The sequence below is a fragment of the Athene noctua genome, chromosome 1 (genome assembly GCF_965140245.1).
Source record: "Athene noctua chromosome 1, bAthNoc1.hap1.1, whole genome shotgun sequence".
NCBI lineage: Eukaryota > Metazoa > Chordata > Aves > Strigiformes > Strigidae > Athene > Athene noctua.
This window is the reverse complement of record NC_134037.1, coordinates 156,058,411-156,077,564: the sequence shown is the minus strand read 5'-3', so window position 1 is coordinate 156,077,564 and position 19,154 is coordinate 156,058,411.

Below are 19,154 nucleotides of genomic sequence, written 5' to 3'. Positions count from 1 at the left end.
TTAAGGATTAGGAGGAACACATTATTTAATTAGGAATTAGAAAATTGCAGATCCATTACTATGATTCACAAATCCTTTCCCCACTCGTATTTTCTTTCTGTAGTTCCATGGTAGCGAGGCAAATTTTTTTTTTTTTTTGAGGCTTAGAGTTAAAAAGTGAGAACAATGTATGTGTGAGACTTCTAAATTGCATCTACAGTCGAACTATCACACAGGAGGAAAACCAACCCTATCCACAATGACTGGGGAGAAACATGTGGGCCAACAGGGGCAGCATTACAAGTCCCATGTGCAAGTAGTCACTGATGCCCTCTCTGCCTGGGCTTCACTAGAAGTCAGGACTCACACCATATATAGAAAAACTAATTAACATGGGTCCTGCTTACTGAGATGTGTGAAATGAAATGAAAGAGGTCAAGCGTAGCATTTTTTTGTGAAGCATGGCTATGCATTTTCTTTTTTTCTTCCACTGTAAAAAAAATTAAAAAAAATGGAATTCCTTTGATTCTGGTGTGCAAATAATATTGTTTTTGCATGTCCACAGATACTACTCTACTAATATCTGTGTCCTGGGTCATTCAGTCAGTTTAAAGTTTAGCGCATTTCTCAGTTCATATGCATGATACAAATTAATCATTATTACATTGCACAGTAATTTACAGATTCACTAGAAACATGCCCATAAGTGTCATGCTGTCTATAGAAATGAAATGGCTGAAGTCAGAAGAACTAATAGAGTATTTGAATAAAATCCTAAATAAATCAAGCCTGGAGTAGATGGGTTTATGAGATTAAAACTAGGATGAAATTCACCAGACCAAATATCCACCTTGAGATACTTGTATGAACTCCCTCTGAAGCCACTCTTCAATGCAGTTCACCCTAAAACAAGTATTTAGAAGAGGTCAATGTGGACAATATTTTAAAAGCACATTTCTACTGGCTATATAAATAGTATTTTCTTATTGACATCTTTATTATTATTATTAACTAGCACTATATTAGCTGCCTAGCTTTTTGGAAGAAAGGAAGTAGTGAACCTGGAAGAAATATTTAAACTGGGAGGTAACTATGGCCTCTGACTGTCTTTGGTCAGGGAAGTCATTTGTATGCAAATGCAATAGTGATGGTCAGATAAGGACCATTCTGACTTACTCTATAGTGTACAGAACTTGAAAAAGAATTGAAGTTTATAAACAAAAGGCTACCATGTAGGAGAAGCTTTCAAAGGGAAGGAAGGCAAATTTGAAAATCCTGTGATAAAGTTTTAAAATTTGGTGAAAAAGGAGCAAAAAGACAGGGGAATGATAAGCCTTAAATCATACTCTTTATGTGGGTTTTTTTAAGATGATAATTTAGTGAATTTTGCCAATCTTTTTTGTCCTGTCTTTGAACTGTGTTCACGTAAGCGACTGTTAGTAGAGACACAACCATCACCACTATGTCCTGAATCTTAACTCAGGTCAAATGATCATTGTGCATCATACATTGTCAGCCTAAGAACTCTGTCAGATTTTGACCAATACAATAGAAATACAGCTTTCTGTACATGAGGATCAAATGAATAGCATTAGGAAAGTAAATACAGTGCTGTGAAACTGAGCAGTCTTTTTAGTATTTATTTGTATCCCAAATAGAGAATTACAAAATTTAGGAACACATCATGACCTTACTCCAGGGTCCGTATCACACCATCAATAAGAATTATGTGTCATAGGTTATATATATATATATATATATATGTGTGTGTGAAGCACTTAAAAATACAGATTATTTGTAACCTACTAACCTACTCTGTTACAATTAATGGGCAATATATCAAATTAATTTCTCCAAGTCGAGTCTGTTTTGCCCATGATGGTAATTTGTAAATAATCTCCTGTCCTTATCTCAACCCAAGAGATTTTTATTGCATTTTGTCCCCCTGTCCAGTTGAGGAGGTGGAGTGATAGAATGTCTAAGTGGGCCTATGGTGGGCAGCCAAGGTCAACCCACCCACCACAGAGGCTTTAATGTATTTTTCTGCACAGTAATACTGAAATACTTATTTTTATCTTGGGTGATCCAGAATAGTTGACTATCATTTTAGGGTGGTTAACAGAATTTCTGTCAGAAACAGGATTAAATCCCAGAACAGTAGGGAGCATCTTTTTTCCTTCCTGGGAGAGGAATTCAAACACAGTTAGTTAGGTTATTCTTAAATAAAAACTGAAAGAAATCACAGCCCAGTTTTCTCCAACTTCATAAAAAGTAGCGCTATCTATAGTTTCTTGCAAAGTGAAACATTTTGTCTGTTTATATTATGTATGAATCTTATTTATATTTCTCTTAAAAGATGCTTAAATGTAAAGGCCCAGTTCTATGTTTCTAAAATACTTTAAATTATGGGTTGAGTCTCTCTAAGTGTTGATTATACTTGAAGATACTGTTCTAAGGTATGCTTTCATCACTAGCAAGGGCAGTTTGAGGTTTTTCACTTTCTAGCTTTCCCCTTCCTGCAGAAATATATATCCCCTTCAGCTGAATCAGTGCAGCTCTCTCTGTGGCACCTTCTGCACAGAAAATTGTCACTTATTCATTTTACAGAGTATTATCTAGTGTGTGATAAACTTACTGGGAAAAGGCAAGGTCTAGAAAAAATGTGGTCAGAAATCTTTTAAATGAGATTTTCCCCCAAAGAATCTGTGACATGAAATTCCACCCTGGGAGCTCCTGCTCACCTTCAGTTACCATGCACCATGAGGGCAATTGGCGCTCAGCTTTATTGATGAATAGAGTGGTGGCAAAGCAAAGCAAAGGGACAGGAATCTCCTGTGCAGTTTTTTATTAAGTGACTTCAAAAGACACATATTTCAAAGATGATGCCAAATTTATGTCAAATGCAACTACATATTTACTTACATTTACTTATATCTAAATGTTATTGACTGTTTATGAATCCCTTCTACACAGATAACTAGATAGTTAAAGGGTGGTATAGGAAAACAAGTGTGTATGTTAGAAAAGAAAGCCATATACATTGTTGCATACCCATGCTTGTTTTAAAATTAATCAATTTTATCTGCTTCATTACACATATTTTGCTTATCAGATAATTGTTCAGCTGTCTGAACGCAGTCACTCTTGTTATTAACACAATTTAAATTGGAATTAACCTTGTTCCAGCCCATAGTCTTTTATAAAGAATGATCTTCATGTCTGTAGACTAATTGCACTGAGAAAGTTCACTGCAAAGACATAATTAACAGTCCATAATGTTTGGGAAGGTGACATTTCCTACTTTCTTTGAACTCTCAGTTTGATATTTGAAAGCCAGTATAAGGTACTGAATCTAGGATATTTAATCTGGAGTGGTGTCTAGTTGGTAGTTAACTCAAAACTGCTTCCTTTCCCTTAACAGCAATAAACCAGAAAGGACTAATTACCCCTTTTTATAGGCGCAATTTGAACTTAAAACTCTAGAGAGACCATGAGTAGTAAACCACTGCTATAGTCAGTTTCACCATCTGCACCTTAAAACTGGGACTATGGAACTAGCAAAAGAATACAGATAGCATTTAGCACTGAAACCTCCTAAACAAGTTTTGGTTCGTTGTAGGGAAAATTTTCTGGTGGTGGTGATAATTCAGTATTGTTTCTGATACCTTTTGAAATCAATTTCTTTAAATAAATACACATTCAGTTTAATCCATCATTAGTAATTAATTGAAACTCATTCATCTAAAGACAATGATACACTGATATTTTTGTGAGTTTAATGAACCCCACCGCATGCATATATTTTTTGCTTCAGCGTATCTGAAGGAAGAAACCTTAGGAGATTCCTCTAGCAAGAATGGCAGCCATGATTTTTCTAAATCTAGCAGAACTCATAGTTTTCTTTTGGTGGGTTTTTTCCTATGAATAGGCAGGATTTATTAACTTCAATATAATTTCTTATGCTTCATGTTTTTTATTACTTTTATTATACTGTTGAGAAGTTCTGTATGTTTCTGTATATTTGTAGTTATTTACACAAATGAGAAATTATTACATTTATTGTAGTTTCTTAAACCCAGAACTATATCAATAGAGAAAAGTCAGAGTTTGGCAGCATTTGAGACAAACTGCCGAACACGTGGGGAGGAGACTTGTTTTGCTTTTGGGGTGGTTTTTTTTTAGCAAAAGATTTCTGAAATTTCAGGGGGAAAAAAAAAAAACAAAAAAAAAACCAAAAAACACACAACAAAAAAAACCCACAAAAACTATAAGCAATATCTAAATACTTTGGAGGATCAAAAAAATCCCACAACTTTCAAGGAGCTTTGCTTTGCTTTCTCTGAAAGTGTGGGTGGTGCTATTTTGTTCTATCCATTGACTTAATACAAAGTCCAAGAAATCTTCTGAGTGTGAGTTTTTCTTAGGTATGCCTAGAAATGAAATGAAGTTTCAAAGGGGTTTTAACTTCAGTCAATAGCCTGAAAATTGAAAGACGAGCTCATCATTTCTGAGATAGAAACAAAGGTTTCAAAGCAATTTTACCAGAGAGGCAAAAAATAAGGTGAATTTATTGCTAGTGCAGGATAAACTTTGGAACAGACAAAATGCAACTTGATTTTTAGCTGTTTCTGCAAAGCATGGCTTGGTTTATTTTGAGGGAGAGAGGACTTCTTAGTACTTCATGAAGTCATATATTTGCCTATGTAGCTGTTACTGTCCATAAAGTTGGCTCAGTCATGCATATCCTTAATTCCCATTGAAATTTTATATATATAGTGTTAAATATATAGATATCAGCCATATAGGGGTGGTCATAGATGGTTTAAAACAATAGTTGACAAATGTCAATTTGATTAGAATTCCTCTAACATATATATATAAAAATGCAAGGATTCATTTCTCCTGCCTGAAATTATCTTCCAAACCTGAGTATACATAGAGAGCTTGAAGTCTATTTTGCATGTGTTTAAATCACTAGACCAGTCAGATTAATTACATGGTGTTTTACCAATCCATGTAATAACCATAACATACAAACACATATGAAGGATCACAGAAAAATAAAAGAAAAAAATACTTTGATAAATTTGCAAAATGCTTGTAAAACTTTCTTTAAATAAGATGATAGAATAATACCTTTAGATTTCTTTCTTTTACTGACTATAATTGCTTAGTTAAACATAAAATGCACAGAAGTAGAAAATATGTCATTTTGTCTACAAAATTTTTTTATTGATTTAGCAATCCATTGTGACTTTGCACTAACCAATAAGTTCTGACAATGTCTCATTGGGGATGGCTGCCATCTCTCAATTTGTTAAAAGATAAATTGTCTAAGTATAAGATAGGTTTGCGAGCATTAAAACAAGATGATAACAGGAAATTTTGACAAAATTTTATTAAATGATTGAGATTTGAGTGTGGAGAAATCTTTTTAATTAATAAGAGGAGCAGCATTATTTTTAAATTAATTTAAAAGAAATCAAAATGTGTAATCTGGAATCAGCCCCATTTTAAGCTGGAGAGTCTATGAAAAATTGTCAGAAATCTTTTTTTTCTAGTGGATTTTTTAAAAACACCACAGAGGTTCCTAAACCGGAAAGCAAAATCCTGTTAAAACCAGAAAGAAAATAAACAACTGAGAAAATGTAACTTCTTAAATCAGTATTTCTCATCAGAATTTGGCAGAGTTGGGAGCAATAAATGACAGACAGCAGAAAATGTGGTACTGGACCTAACATATTGGAGATGATGAATTTTCCTAGGCCCAACAATGTTCTTTTCTCTTTTCTGTTGCATCTCCAGACTTTCCAGTTTATTCCTAACATCTGCCCTGGGACAAAGCTGTATTTCTGTTGATTTACATTGCCTCAGAGTTCTCTGCTTGCCAATACTGTTGGCTGACTCTTCCTGCCATGAGCTGTAGTTCTAATGTGAGGATATGTCAGGAGATAGGAGAAGAAAACTGCGAAGTGAAACAAAGAAAGGGCAGATTGATCAGAAACTTTGACCAGAACTGTGTTTTTCTCCTCACACACATGCACAATCTGTGTATGGAGAGATTCTCTTATGCGTAAGTTTCATGACAGTACAGAATAAGATTTAGAAGCTTGTTTGGTATAATTTTCCACTTTTCTGAATGTTTATCTTGAGATTTTGGGTCTGCAAGAGAAGGAGTGAATTGAAATTGCAACCATCCCAGCTGGAGATTGGATTTGTTATGTGTGAGAGAACATAAGAATCCCTGCTAGTCAAACATGCAGATGCAATAGCATAGCCTCAACTTGCATAATCTTCTCTGTGGTGCCTCTCATTTGGCTAACCCCCATTGAGCTGGCTCAGCAGGAAGGTTTTGCCTCTACAAATCCATCTTCAGTGGCCAGAGACAGTGCAAATGCAATGATCCTTTGTAACAGCTATTTTTGACAGCTGGTTTGCCTTATCAGAGGTCGAGGAGATACCCAGAGTATCTAAGATGTGTGTGGTGGAGAAGGGGTGTCCTGGGACTTTATGTCCTAGGAACTCTCTTATAGTTCCTACAGTGACACGGGGAGGCACTGAGTTATCTGGAGATGAAGAGATCAGCTGACAGAGCAGAAAATAAAAAAAGTACTTTGAATTTTCAAGTGCCTAATAAGGTAGGAGCTGTGATCAAGTTTTTCCCACAGCTAAAGCATTTGTAACATGTCCTGAGAGGGGTCTCTGATTTGTAATAAGATGCAAGCCCATGTTGCAGGCTTCTTGTGCTGGAAGCCAAGACAGACCCACCACAGGGCATGGCTGAGCCCCACAGCCACAATGATGATGCCTCGGGGAAAGCCTGGGGAAGGAAGGGCAAAACGCTGCCCCAAAGCCAGGACTGGGGGCAAAAGTGTGAGAAACAGCCCTGAGAGCACAGAAGGGAGAAGGGAGGAAGGGAGGAGGTGATCCAGGCACTCCAGTAGGGATCCCCTGCAGCCCCTGGAGGAGGAGAATGCCCCATGGTGGAGCAGAATAAACAAGTGAGAAGAAAGGAACAGCAGGGAGAAACTGCTGTGTACCAACCGCAACCCCCTTCCTGCACTGGCGGGACTGAGTGTAACCTGTGGCAATAACAGGGTGGGCAGGAGAGGTGCTTGGGGTGAAGCTCACCCAGGAGCTTCTCATCTTGTTTCCTGCCCTGTCCTGTTGAGGCGGGGGAGTGAGAGACCAGCTGGGTGGGCGCCTAGCAGGCAACCAAGGTCAATCCACCACAAGCTAAAGTGTATCATTCTGACTTGATCTGGGATGAATCCAGTTATTATGCTCCAGAGAGGGGCATATAACCTTTCCAGACAAGACACAGATGCAGATTCTGTAATAGTAGTAGTTGTTGTAATTATTATTAATATTAATAATACATATTTCTGAAATAGAAATCATTAAGAAATTTGCGTCACACTTTTTCATATTGAAATTTGCATTACATTATTATAACAGGCTGTACAAGAAAACAGCACAGCCATGTGTTTTTCTTTTAAACGTGAAAAAAAAGCCCCAACCAAAACAGAACAAAGTTAAGCTCTTCCCCAAACCAAACCACTATAGATAATACATATATACATAAGCACATGCACACGTAAACAGAAAAAAAAAAAAAAACAAAAAACAAAACAAAACAGCAAAATGTAAACATCAAAATATCGCAGAAATATAAGCAGTGAAGTACAGATTCAATATATCCCGTGTTTTTCTTCAAGGAACATCACATGAAGGTAATATGCTCTTGAGTCAACACAGTGCCACACAAAAGTAATTATGTTTGATTTTCTAATCGTATTATTATATATTTAAATTAAATTAATGCATATAATTTTGTTTCAATAAAAATAAAACTTGAAGAATAGTTGCACTTCCTAACTTTAGTTATCTCAAAGATTAACTTTTTGAGATTTACAAAATATTAAGGCTATCAAAATGTTAAATTTAAGGGGAATTTTTTTTTTTTTCTTTTTGCAAAAGGTATGTGTTTAGCAAACTTTCCAGTAAAGGATATAGATATTATTCTAGCAGGCAGTGACACTAGTGGCAAGCTGTCATTACCAGACATTTTCTGATAAATATGTTTTACTGGAGAATGTTAGTTCAACTCAATTGAAATTACGGCAGAAAAATGCTTGCTTAAATGACTTTCCTAATTGGAATTGTGCTTGAAATTGTTAAAATGTTATATGTTGATTTTTTTCTAAAAATGCTCATGTGTTGTTTCAAATAACATCTAAAACCAAATATACTTCATTTATTGTGAAGTTTATGTATTGAAATAAACAATTTTATTACTTTACAAATAAATACAAAAACATTTTCATATCCATAGTCCCTAAGATATGAGAAAAAATAAGATTGATTAAAAAAGCAGTTGAATATTAAATTCTCCTGAAAACAATGTTTCACACTACTGATAGATAAGCACATCAGGACCTTAAAATCTTTAGGATAATTTAATATAAGTAGACAATAATAACAGTAGCAATAGCAGTCTAATCACATTTGCATGAGTATAACTTCTGACATTTTAAACTTGCTGGAATTTCCTCTAGCCTCCATGTTATGCAAGACAGTGAATAATTGTTACTTTTCCACCTCTTATTGTTTATTTTCCTCATACCCTCATTCATGTCTTTCCTAAGCTTGAGAATCTCAGTGTATTTTGATCTTCATTGTATGGAAGCTTCTCCTGAATCTCACTATCCTTTTCTGGGCCTTTTCTAGTCTTATAATGCCTTTTAAGAGAAAGAATTTGAGGGCTATAGAACTGCCAGTTCTTTTTACCAGTTCAGTTTTAATTTCATATGTGGGTACACAATCTATTTATACTATACTACAGTGAATATTTTAGGATTTGTTCTTTTTTTTTTCTTCTTAATTGCCAAGTTTCTACTATTTCTTCAATTGCACAGAGCACTAGCCTTCTCTTTTTGGAGATGGCTACAGTGATACCAACCAGTAATTTCAAACCCACATGCTCCATGCATTAAATTATAAGGTTAAAGTTGTTATTGTTAAGAACAAAGGAATTTTGAAAGAGGTATTTTTGTAATAAAAATAAAGCTAGCTTTGTTGTTAAATAAATATAAACAAAATTATAATGAGGATATACATGTGCACAGTACTTTTTGCTGTGATTGCACAGTATTTCCAATGGGCTCAAAAACTTCCATACTGTACCAGAAAACCTCTGACAATCCATGTTGCAGAGCACTTGCTATAAATTTATGGAAGATTTTGAATTATAATGCTGGAAGATTTTCATAATAATGCTCTGCAATATCAGTTTCTCAACAAGCACATGTAGTTTAATGAAATAGTAGCCATATTATTTCTTATATTTTGTCTGGTCATGGAAGGCACTGCCACAGTTTTCAGGCTGTAAGAATTTTTGTATCCTAGAAAGAGAACATCTGTCTTGGGGTTGGGGTTTTTTTTGGTCAGTTACTGCCATCTGTACATAAACAAAGTCATTAGCTGCCTTACCTGTAAACATCCAGAAATCAAACAAAATCACACTCATATCTATCAAAACGTAATACTTGGATCAGTTCCAAGTGGTTTATCTCTATTTAATTTCACTGACAAACTCCTTTTGTTTATACAGACTTATGATTGGGACCCAATTTGTAAAGATAATGCTCTCATTATATGCTATTACATTTTCAGGATATATGTATCTTCACAGCTTTACTCAAGTGTCCAAAGATTCTGTTCATATTCAGTTTTCTCTGTTAGACAGAGCATTATAGAAATTATTGAAGTTGTTATGTAATAAGTTGTAGTATTTTGTAGTCTTGAATACTTATGTTTTGGAGAATCATGTTTTTATGAGGAAAAAATCATCCTTTTATTTATTTTTCCCATTGTATTTGCATCGCCTTTACATGATTGCTAGGATTATGTATGTGGGAAGCAGTTTTGACTTGTATGAGTTTAGTAAATTGAGATTCATATATATAAAAAACACAGATAAATGCAGAACTAAGTAGTGTAAGATTTCTTAGGTATGAATAAAGCTTTGAAGTATCTGAAAGAGTAAACTAAAAATCTTGGTAATAATAAAATTAAAAATATCTGCTTTTATGGTACAGATATACTAAGAGTCTTAAAGTGATACATACATTTTTGGATGGATAACTGAGGGATATGTGTCAGAATGTTGGTTTGTTTTGAGGCTGTTAACAGCTGATCATAACCCCGCTCACATCTTCCTTCTCTGGTGTCTGTAAGGGAGAGGGTAAAAGAGTGTAGGTGGAACTGTTGTATTTGAGTTTGTTATTGACTTTGAGGCTGTGTTCAAAATCTCCATAGACCAGGAGATATTCTTTGTGTGTGAAGGAGAAGACTGTGTGACATAAAAGTTGAGCAGTGAGACAATGGTTTGAATACATCATTTCCCTCTTCTTTTCTTTTTAAATCTTTAATGGGAGAAGGTTTAAAGAGATATGAAAAGGAGTGTTTGTAAGTGGAAAGAGATTGTTAAAGGAATGTAGTAAACAACAGCTAGAGGGAAGACACAGACAGCTCCGTAGCTCATTTGTTTGCTTATTAACAGTGATACTGCAAACACAGGACTGGAAACCTCACCTGATTTGCTACACCACCCACAATCATGTATCAGGCTCTTATCTCTGAAGAGTTCCTGCATTTGTACTGCATTTATCTTCCAGGACCCTCTAATACATGAAAACTCCTTAGTTTCCTTAGTACTACACAAAACAAAGGAAAGCACCAAGAAAAACCAAGACCAGTATCCAATGTACCAGATGCCTGCTGAGTCAGGAGATTTATTGGGTAGTGATAATAATCTTAGGAAGTGGGCCACCAACTACGCCTCAAAGAAAGCGGTGGAGGGGAACCCAACAATAAAACACCAACAGTCTTTTCCAGTCTAACACGGGGAGATATTCTATCTTGATCTTTAATCACCAGTTAAGGTAGTAAAGAGACAGGTTGAAAGAACTCATCTTTCCATGATCTATGAATGATATTACAGAGGGGAAAGCTCCTTCCTTCCTTCTAGAGCTTTTGCTCCCATGTTGAAGAGAGAAGCTTCTGCTGATATTGCTGGGGAAGGGTGGGTTTATTTTGGTTTTGATTTTGGTTTGGTTTTATACTTAGTTGTAGTGGGAATAGCTGTTTTGGATAGGGGCTCCTGGATTTCTTTAGTCCAATCCCAGACAGCTCATGTGAGCCCAGGTTTTGATCTCAAGACTCTGCTGCTGTTACAGACTGTGGCGTCTACCTTCACAAGTAGTATCTGCAGGATCGTCTTCGTACTTTCTGCTAACTGGCACAGGAGCTATTAGTTGCCTCTGTTGCTATTAGAGTTATCAGTTGCTATTAGAGTTATCGGTACCACAGATTATCATAGAGTAAAGCTGGAGCCCAGAAATGAAGGATTAGAAAGAGTACTCCTCTTTACTTGTCTGCTTTCAGACTTTTGCCATTCAAGGTAATGCTGGAGCCCAGTACTTCAGAGATTTAACTTCTCCCTCCATCTTTTTTCCTGCTGAACTGCCACAGGTAACAGTGAAAGGCAGATGGGAAAGGTTCATAACCCCTTTCTGTCACCTAAATACTTTTAAAGTTCAAAAATGGGGGCAAGCCTTTCCCACCACCCAAACTCTGTCCCAGGGCTCTCCTGAGTTCTTGGGTGAGGGCTTTACCTATCTAAACAGGAGATTAATTAACCTGGACTTTGTGTTCATTTTGAATATATGCCTTGGTATTGCAGACCGTAGTGTAAATATATGTCTAGCATCTCAGTATTCGCCATCTTTCAGGGCTATACAGGTCAGCATTATTCCTATATAGGTGCATACCTGAAGTTCACAGTCAGGACCCAAGTAAATATGTGTTTAATAGATGCTGGGGAAAGACGCTGTAATGAGGATTCTCAAAGGTACTGCAACAGCACTGGCTATTGTAGGCGCTTCTGGATGTACAGTCCCTTTGCAGTTTCATTAGCATAATTGGAACTGGAAGTTACCTTAGCGCTACTCAGATTTGGATTGATTATATAATTGGATGATAATACTAATGCTTAGCACTTTAACAGTACTTTACATGGTCAGAGAGCTGTGCAAACATTAACTAAATAATCTTCACAGTGCCCCTGTGAGGTAGCAATTAGAGGTAGAAAAGGACCATTACTAGATCATTAAATTCCATTCTCTTGCCAGGGCAGCATACATTCACCCAGCAGAGGACATAGCAGATACTAAACTACTGCTATGTTAGTTCTTTCCTCCCCTTGTGACATTATTTCAATCTGGGACTTCCCTGAGACTGTAAAGGGACTTTACAAAGTTTTTTAACAGTAGTGTAACTGAAGTGTTCCTTTTTGATGAAGGTAAAATAGTTTTTTTACTGTCCTTCTTGTTGCCTACTTTTCAGTGTCAGTGGAAAGCAGTGTACTTGATTCTCCTCAAAAGGAATAAAGAAAAGTATGAAGCTGTTTAAAGATGGGTCAGCAATCTCTTGTGAAGAATAAAAAGCGATAGGAAAGACTCCTGCTTCTCCAGAAAAAACTGCCCTAATACTACCTATCTGCCAACAGTTCAACACTGGTGGTATAAAAGTGAGACATTTCATCAGTAACCATATAAAGTCTCTTCCCATTACCAGGCACTTTGATAAAAGCACCACTCAATGTTTATATCCTGTATTTCATCAGGCTTCCAAGGTTGCAAAGCTCTTTTGATGTTAAATACCTGCTCAAAATACAATAATCAATGCAACAATAACATTCCCCACTATCAATCTTTGTCTCTTTAGTGTTGTTTTGACCAACTGTTTTCCATGACAGTTCCTGGGCTTTGACTATAATCGTTTCAAAACACCTCTTCTGAATGACTGCTGAAATTGTAGCCATAAGATAACTTTCAGTGTGTTCAAGACCATTTCATTTTGTCTGCATGAATAAGCTTGCACTATATAACTCTGTGTATGAACATGAGAAGTGCAGGTCTCAGGAGCACACATGCTCTGGTACTGATGCTTGTGGCATTAGCAGTAGGTCTGTTCAGGGAGATGAGCCAGAGCAAATTGCAGTTGCTGTTAGTCTGGGGCAGATTAGTTCCCTGACCTGGGTCACCATATGATTTGCACAGGAGCCAACAGTGCCTGAGGAGTAGCCTAGGGAGTATGAACCTGAGCGAGGGAATGTGGGAGAAAGTAACTTTTGTGAGGGAGAAGAGAGGGGAGGTAAACTCTTACCACTACATCAAATGTATTTTATGATAGTGATACATAGGGAACCTTAATACAAATAAAGGGAAAAATATGGACTAAACGTAACTTGCCTATTTAACAGTCAACAGTGTTGATTCAAAAAAGATTAAAGAGCTTCTTCACTCTTGGTCAGAAGATGGACTTCATGCAATCTTTGTCAAGTAAAAAAAAAAGATCAGTGCTAATTTCTTAATGTTATGTTTTTAATATAAAGAAGTTTAGATTACAATCTTTATCAATTAACATCTGGATTCATGTATCTTCATAGGGATTTTTTGAACTTTTTTTTATTTTACTGCTATAAAGAATGTGAGTTTGAGTGTAAAGAAGATATACAGTACACACTAGATAAATTTCTCATTGAGTCTGCTATTTTCAAAGTATTAGGTTTTGACCCATATTAGCAACTCTGAAACTCTGGGCAGCCAGCTGTAGAAATTGGATAACTATAGCTCTTGGCTGGTAATTTTCCAGGAAGACCAGGCTGGAAAGTGAGACAAGGGGAGGACAGAAAATTGAGGGCACTTACTTGACATAGTGTTATGCAGATAAGCATGAAAGCCTTAAGTACTTCTTAGTTCTTTCAGCTTGTAATTTTCAAGTAATATTCATTACAGAATCAACAGAAATCATTATCTGTGAGTGCAATGCCACTCCTGTAAACAAAAAGCTTGGTTTTTCAATTATCATGGTTTTACTGTGGTTTTGTTGTCAATCAGAAGCTTTATTCTTTATCTGCTTAGGTGTAACAGTGGAAACACGTGAACTATTAAGAGAGGAAAAAAATCATACTTGAGTCACACTTATAGTCAGTTATAGCGACTGTAGTATTAATTTCTATGTTAATCTGAGATTCTTTTTCCCAAACACATTTGAGACCAAGAGCTCATTTCTATCAATCAAGTTTTATTGAATTAATAATAACAGCAACTATCTTTTTCCAATGTTAACAGCTGTCTTGGTGCCCTAATTATTGCTTAATATCTTTGAATAGAAGCCAATCATATCCATGGTATACTTTTGGTTATTTTTCATTTTTAATATTAATGAATAATTTTAGAGAGCCTTGATTTTTAGGGGAAAAAAAAAAAGAAAAGGAAAATGTAGAAAACTTGGTTGGTGAACATGAATTGAGAATTACTTATGAACATTTCAGAGCTTGTATAAACATTGTAAGGATACTGAAAAAACATCTCCTTACTTCAAAGTAGATCAACGACAACAAAATATGCTTTTTATCTTTTTGAATACACCTAGCTTTGAGTCAGCTACAGATAAACACACTTTGAGGACGTGCTGGATTGAAAGGCCGTCTACTTTTGTAAGAAAGAATAGCTCTGATTTTAGGCATCACTTTTCAATTACTAAATTAAATGTCTGGAAGTCTTGACTAAAGTTAGAGCACCACTGTGAAAAGTGTTATTCAAATAGAACAAGAGAGGCGGCATGGTTTGAAGAGCTTAAAAAGACCATGTTTGTAAATTTGAATACCTAAAATATACTAGAAAAATAAAAGTATCATTGACAAACTATGCAATATTTTAAACACATTTTAAGATCTTTTATCATCTGCTTTTGATTATTTTAGAAATCACGCTTTCAGATGCTTTTTGCAACCTTAATAAGAATTTTTAAAATAACAAAACTGGAATTTGAATCATCTGAAGTTTATATCATAGAATCATAGAATGGTTTGGGTTGGAAGGGACCTTAAAGATTGTCTAGTTCCACCCCCTCTGCCATGGGCAGGGACACCTTCCACTAGACCAGGTTGCTCAAAGCCCCGTCCAGCCTGGCCTGGAACACTGCCAGGGAGGGGGCAGCCACAGCTTCTCTGGGCAACCTGTGCCAGTGTCTCACCACCCTCACAGTAAAGAATTTCTTCCTTACATCTAATCTAAATATCCCACCTTACTATTTAAAACTGTTATGCCTTGGCCTATCCCTACAGTCCCTGATAACCAGTCCCTCCCCATCTTTCCTGTAGCCCCCTTTAAGTACTGGAAGTCCACTGTAAGGTCTCCCTGGAGCCTTCTCTTCTCCAGGCTGAACCCCAGCTCTCTCAGCCTGTAAATATCTGCAAATCAGATTTGTGGCAACTGTGTGTGAGAGCTGGCAACTAAAAAAGTAACAAAATGAGATGGTGTCTTAATTCACCAAGTGTATCACTGATAAAGCTGTGAGTATAATTCAGGCCACCAAGCTTCCTTGGCTAAATTTAACATTTTAAGGTGGGACTTTACCAGTTTAGATGCCTTCTTTCTTCAGCTTATCAGAGGAACATGAGAATAGAAACCTCCTTCTTGAACTATTCTAGTAGATATTTGGAGTAGATAGATGGTAAGGGCCATGCCAATATTTTTATCTTGGAAAAGGAAATTGGTTTTGTTTTGTTGTGAATATTGAGCTAGATAATATGTGCAGGACAAACTTGACGATGCATTGGCAAGTGCAAAGTCATTCTGTGGGAATAATTTTATACATCAGTGATGTAAGAAACGGAAAACTTGAATAAGTTTTTGTAGACTAGAATAAATAAATTGTTGTTAGAATCGGACCTTGAAACTGTAGGTGGTAAGGGCTACCATGTTTTTTGAAAGTATAAAATGAGAAAATGAGTGATACCAAGGTCAAATCTCATTGTTCTGAACTTAAGTTATCCTATAAACCAGACTGGTCTTATTCAAAACACATTTTAATAATTGGTTGTGTTCATTTGGATGTTTTCAGTATTTATCATAAATTTATCATATCTGATGATAAAATCTGTGCCTCCTATTATCAAATTACAGCTAATCTGAGGTACATCTGTGTAATCTGCAATAGGAGAAAGACTAAGGATGCTGGCTTCTCATTTCTGAAAGATACAAATCCTGAAGATTTATTTCCTTTCATACTTTTACTGACTTTCATACTTCAGATTGTTACAGTTCTTTAATTTTCTGAATTGGTGATTGAATTGAAACAGGCACAAATTTGAATGGATCTATGCAGGTATTCTAGGAAAGTGTCACAACTACAAACTACAAGCAACAATGTAAAAGATGTTTAGTTTCCAAAGATCCATAGGATCTTCTGTAGTGACCTATGTATATAAAGACAAAGGATTAAGAAAAAGATGAAATCTGAGCATACCGAATCTGTTACACTGACTACTGTAAACTTTTTTTCACCTAAACTGGTTGTACACTAGGAGGCAAAATTTCTGGAGGTTTGCTTAGCTTTTATTTGTTGGTCAATATTATTTAACATATTTTAATGAATAATCTGCGGATGTCTATTAATGATATAATCTGAGGACAAGTATTAATGATTATTAATGAATAATCCAAGGACATTTTTCTGATTTAAAACTTACTTGTCAAGATGCTGAGGGGTATTTGCAATACAGTTCCATTCTAACAGAATAAAGGAGAATGGATTTGCAAATAGGAAATCTTCTACTCTGTACTTGGAACTTTTGTTTCCTTAAAATTTTTGTGAGTTTGTGTATAGAGTTATCATGTCCTTCATTTGTTTAGGACCATTGAGATGAATATCTGTCTTGGTTTTAGTAGCTGGATGGGCTCTGTAGCAAACTTCACCTCTTGTATAGCTGAATAAAAAACTAAAGATATTCTATTATGATGCTCAGAACAATGCATCCTTACGTTAGACTGCATTAATATCCATTATCATGGTTGTAAAAAGGTTGCTCTTAGAGGGCTGTATATTAACTTAATATCCTGTGAAGGATAAAGCTATTCTGATGTTTAAACTTTTGTTGAGAAATCATGATAGCTATCCATGACACCAGAAACCTGACAATCAAAACTGTTTCCTTCTCCCCTGAACACGAGTCTTTAACCCAAGGCCAGTATCTTAAACTTTCCTCTTCCCTGTACCACACAGACTTGTATTGCAATGTTGATGAAAATCAGAACAAGTTTGAGTCCATTACTGAGGAGGACTACTGTATTACTCTGAGAACATGAAAGTGTCATTCTTAAAAGAAAAACTGTTTGGATAAGGCTTTCACTTGAGAAAGTGCAGTTCATTCTCTGCAGATTCAATTCTCTCTTGCAGAAGTTAATTAATGGGGATCTAGCTCCAGCCTCATTAAAATTTCTCTTTGGTTTGGACTGTGATCAGTATTATAACAGTAAATGAGGGCAAATGAGGAATGATTGAAGACATAGTATATTTTGCATCTCTCTTGCAGGTAAGGAAAATGTTTTATTGGTTAACGTGAACAACTTCACTGTCTGCTGTTTGATCATTTTTGAGCTCTCCAAAAGATGTCCGCCCTCCCAAAGAACAGCTCTTGAAGTTACTTCCTTTAACAAGCTTTCTCTGCTAGCACAGCGTACAGGATTGAACCTGATGTGGTATAGCTTGTGATATGGTTTAACAGATCAAAAAATAATGAGTTCGTCATGAAAATAGAAAAAAAAAATCTTTAATACCTTTACAATTTTTATCAGTTAATTTGGAATGACAAGGGCAACATTTATTTCCATAACCCCTCATTTCTAAATCTTTAATCCTTCTCAGCTGAGTTCACATTAGAAAGTGTTGGTTTTAATTGAAAGCTCACATTCCTCCAGTCTCCTGGGTTATGCCAAAACCACGAGAGATGATACTGCCCCGCATGGCAGATAACACACAATAGCTGCAACTATGATTCTGTCACTGTGTGTAGGATATGGTGCTGCAGGTAAAATAGTTCAATATAATATTTTCTTCACTGTGTCTGGAAAGTTACACTTGAAATCACATCTGATAAATGATTATATTTTAGAAAAGTAAACAGTAAAAAAGCATGAATAGGAAGTGACCTGAACTGAAATTGCATTGCAAAGATGTCAGCACGCTGTAGCAGCTCAGTTATAAGTTATTTCCTGACAGTATTTATACATTCATTGGTTTTGCTTCTTATTAGAACTTCTAAAACCTTTTTTACTCTCTGACCTCCAGCTGTCAGTAGTGACCACCAACAGTATTTCATTCTATCTTTTGTATTTATTATAGCATTAATTGTGCAAACATATGTAGATTAAATGAAGAATTGGACATACTAAACAGCTTTTTTTGGGCACCGCTTAAGATAAATTTCCAGAAAGCCCTACAGAGTTTTAAGCCTTTCCTGTGGCTTGCCGAATGTATTTTCTGTTCACTCCTGACAACTAAATGCTTCAGCAAAATTCACTCTTGGTTCTGTGGGGGTGGAGAAAATATTTTACAGGAGTTTATGCAAGGGTGATTGGAACTAGCAGCAAAGTCACTGCTGATATCACACATGCACAGATGTTTTAAAAAAAATTACCTTGAAGCATGCACATAATTTTTAGCAATTGATGTGGTGGCAACTACTGAGAGCAAGATAAAATTTTAAAGTATTATTTTATATAACATTGCATTGACACATACTAAATTTGTGGTGGTGTGATTGTAAACATGATTATTTCCCACACAGTACACAAACATGCCTTCATATATTTTCAGGCAGTCATCTGTTGCTTGTTAGATTAGTATCATTTTTTTTTTACCCTAATGATCCCCCAGCCATTATCTTCTCTGAGTATTTCAAATTATAGGCAACAAATGAGCTATGGGAAACGTATCATGTTCCCCAGGCCCCTGTTAGTGCATTTGCACAACTCTAACCCTAACCCATGGACTTGAAGCACTGAATCATTGGCATTGACTCCTGACTTTTCCCTTTTCAAGCTGGAAAGCAATTGCAAAAAGTAGCCATCTGGCTTTGGCATAACAGATTGAGACATTCCCTGCTCAACAAAAAGATGGCTGCCAGGTCTGACTCAGCTGTGCAATGTAATTAAAGGTCTCAGGAGTGAGTAAAACTATATTATAAAATTTCAAAGCTGAGGATTGGCTCCTGTTTATTTACATGACCAGTTTACTAAAACTCCTACAATAAGATTGTTTGG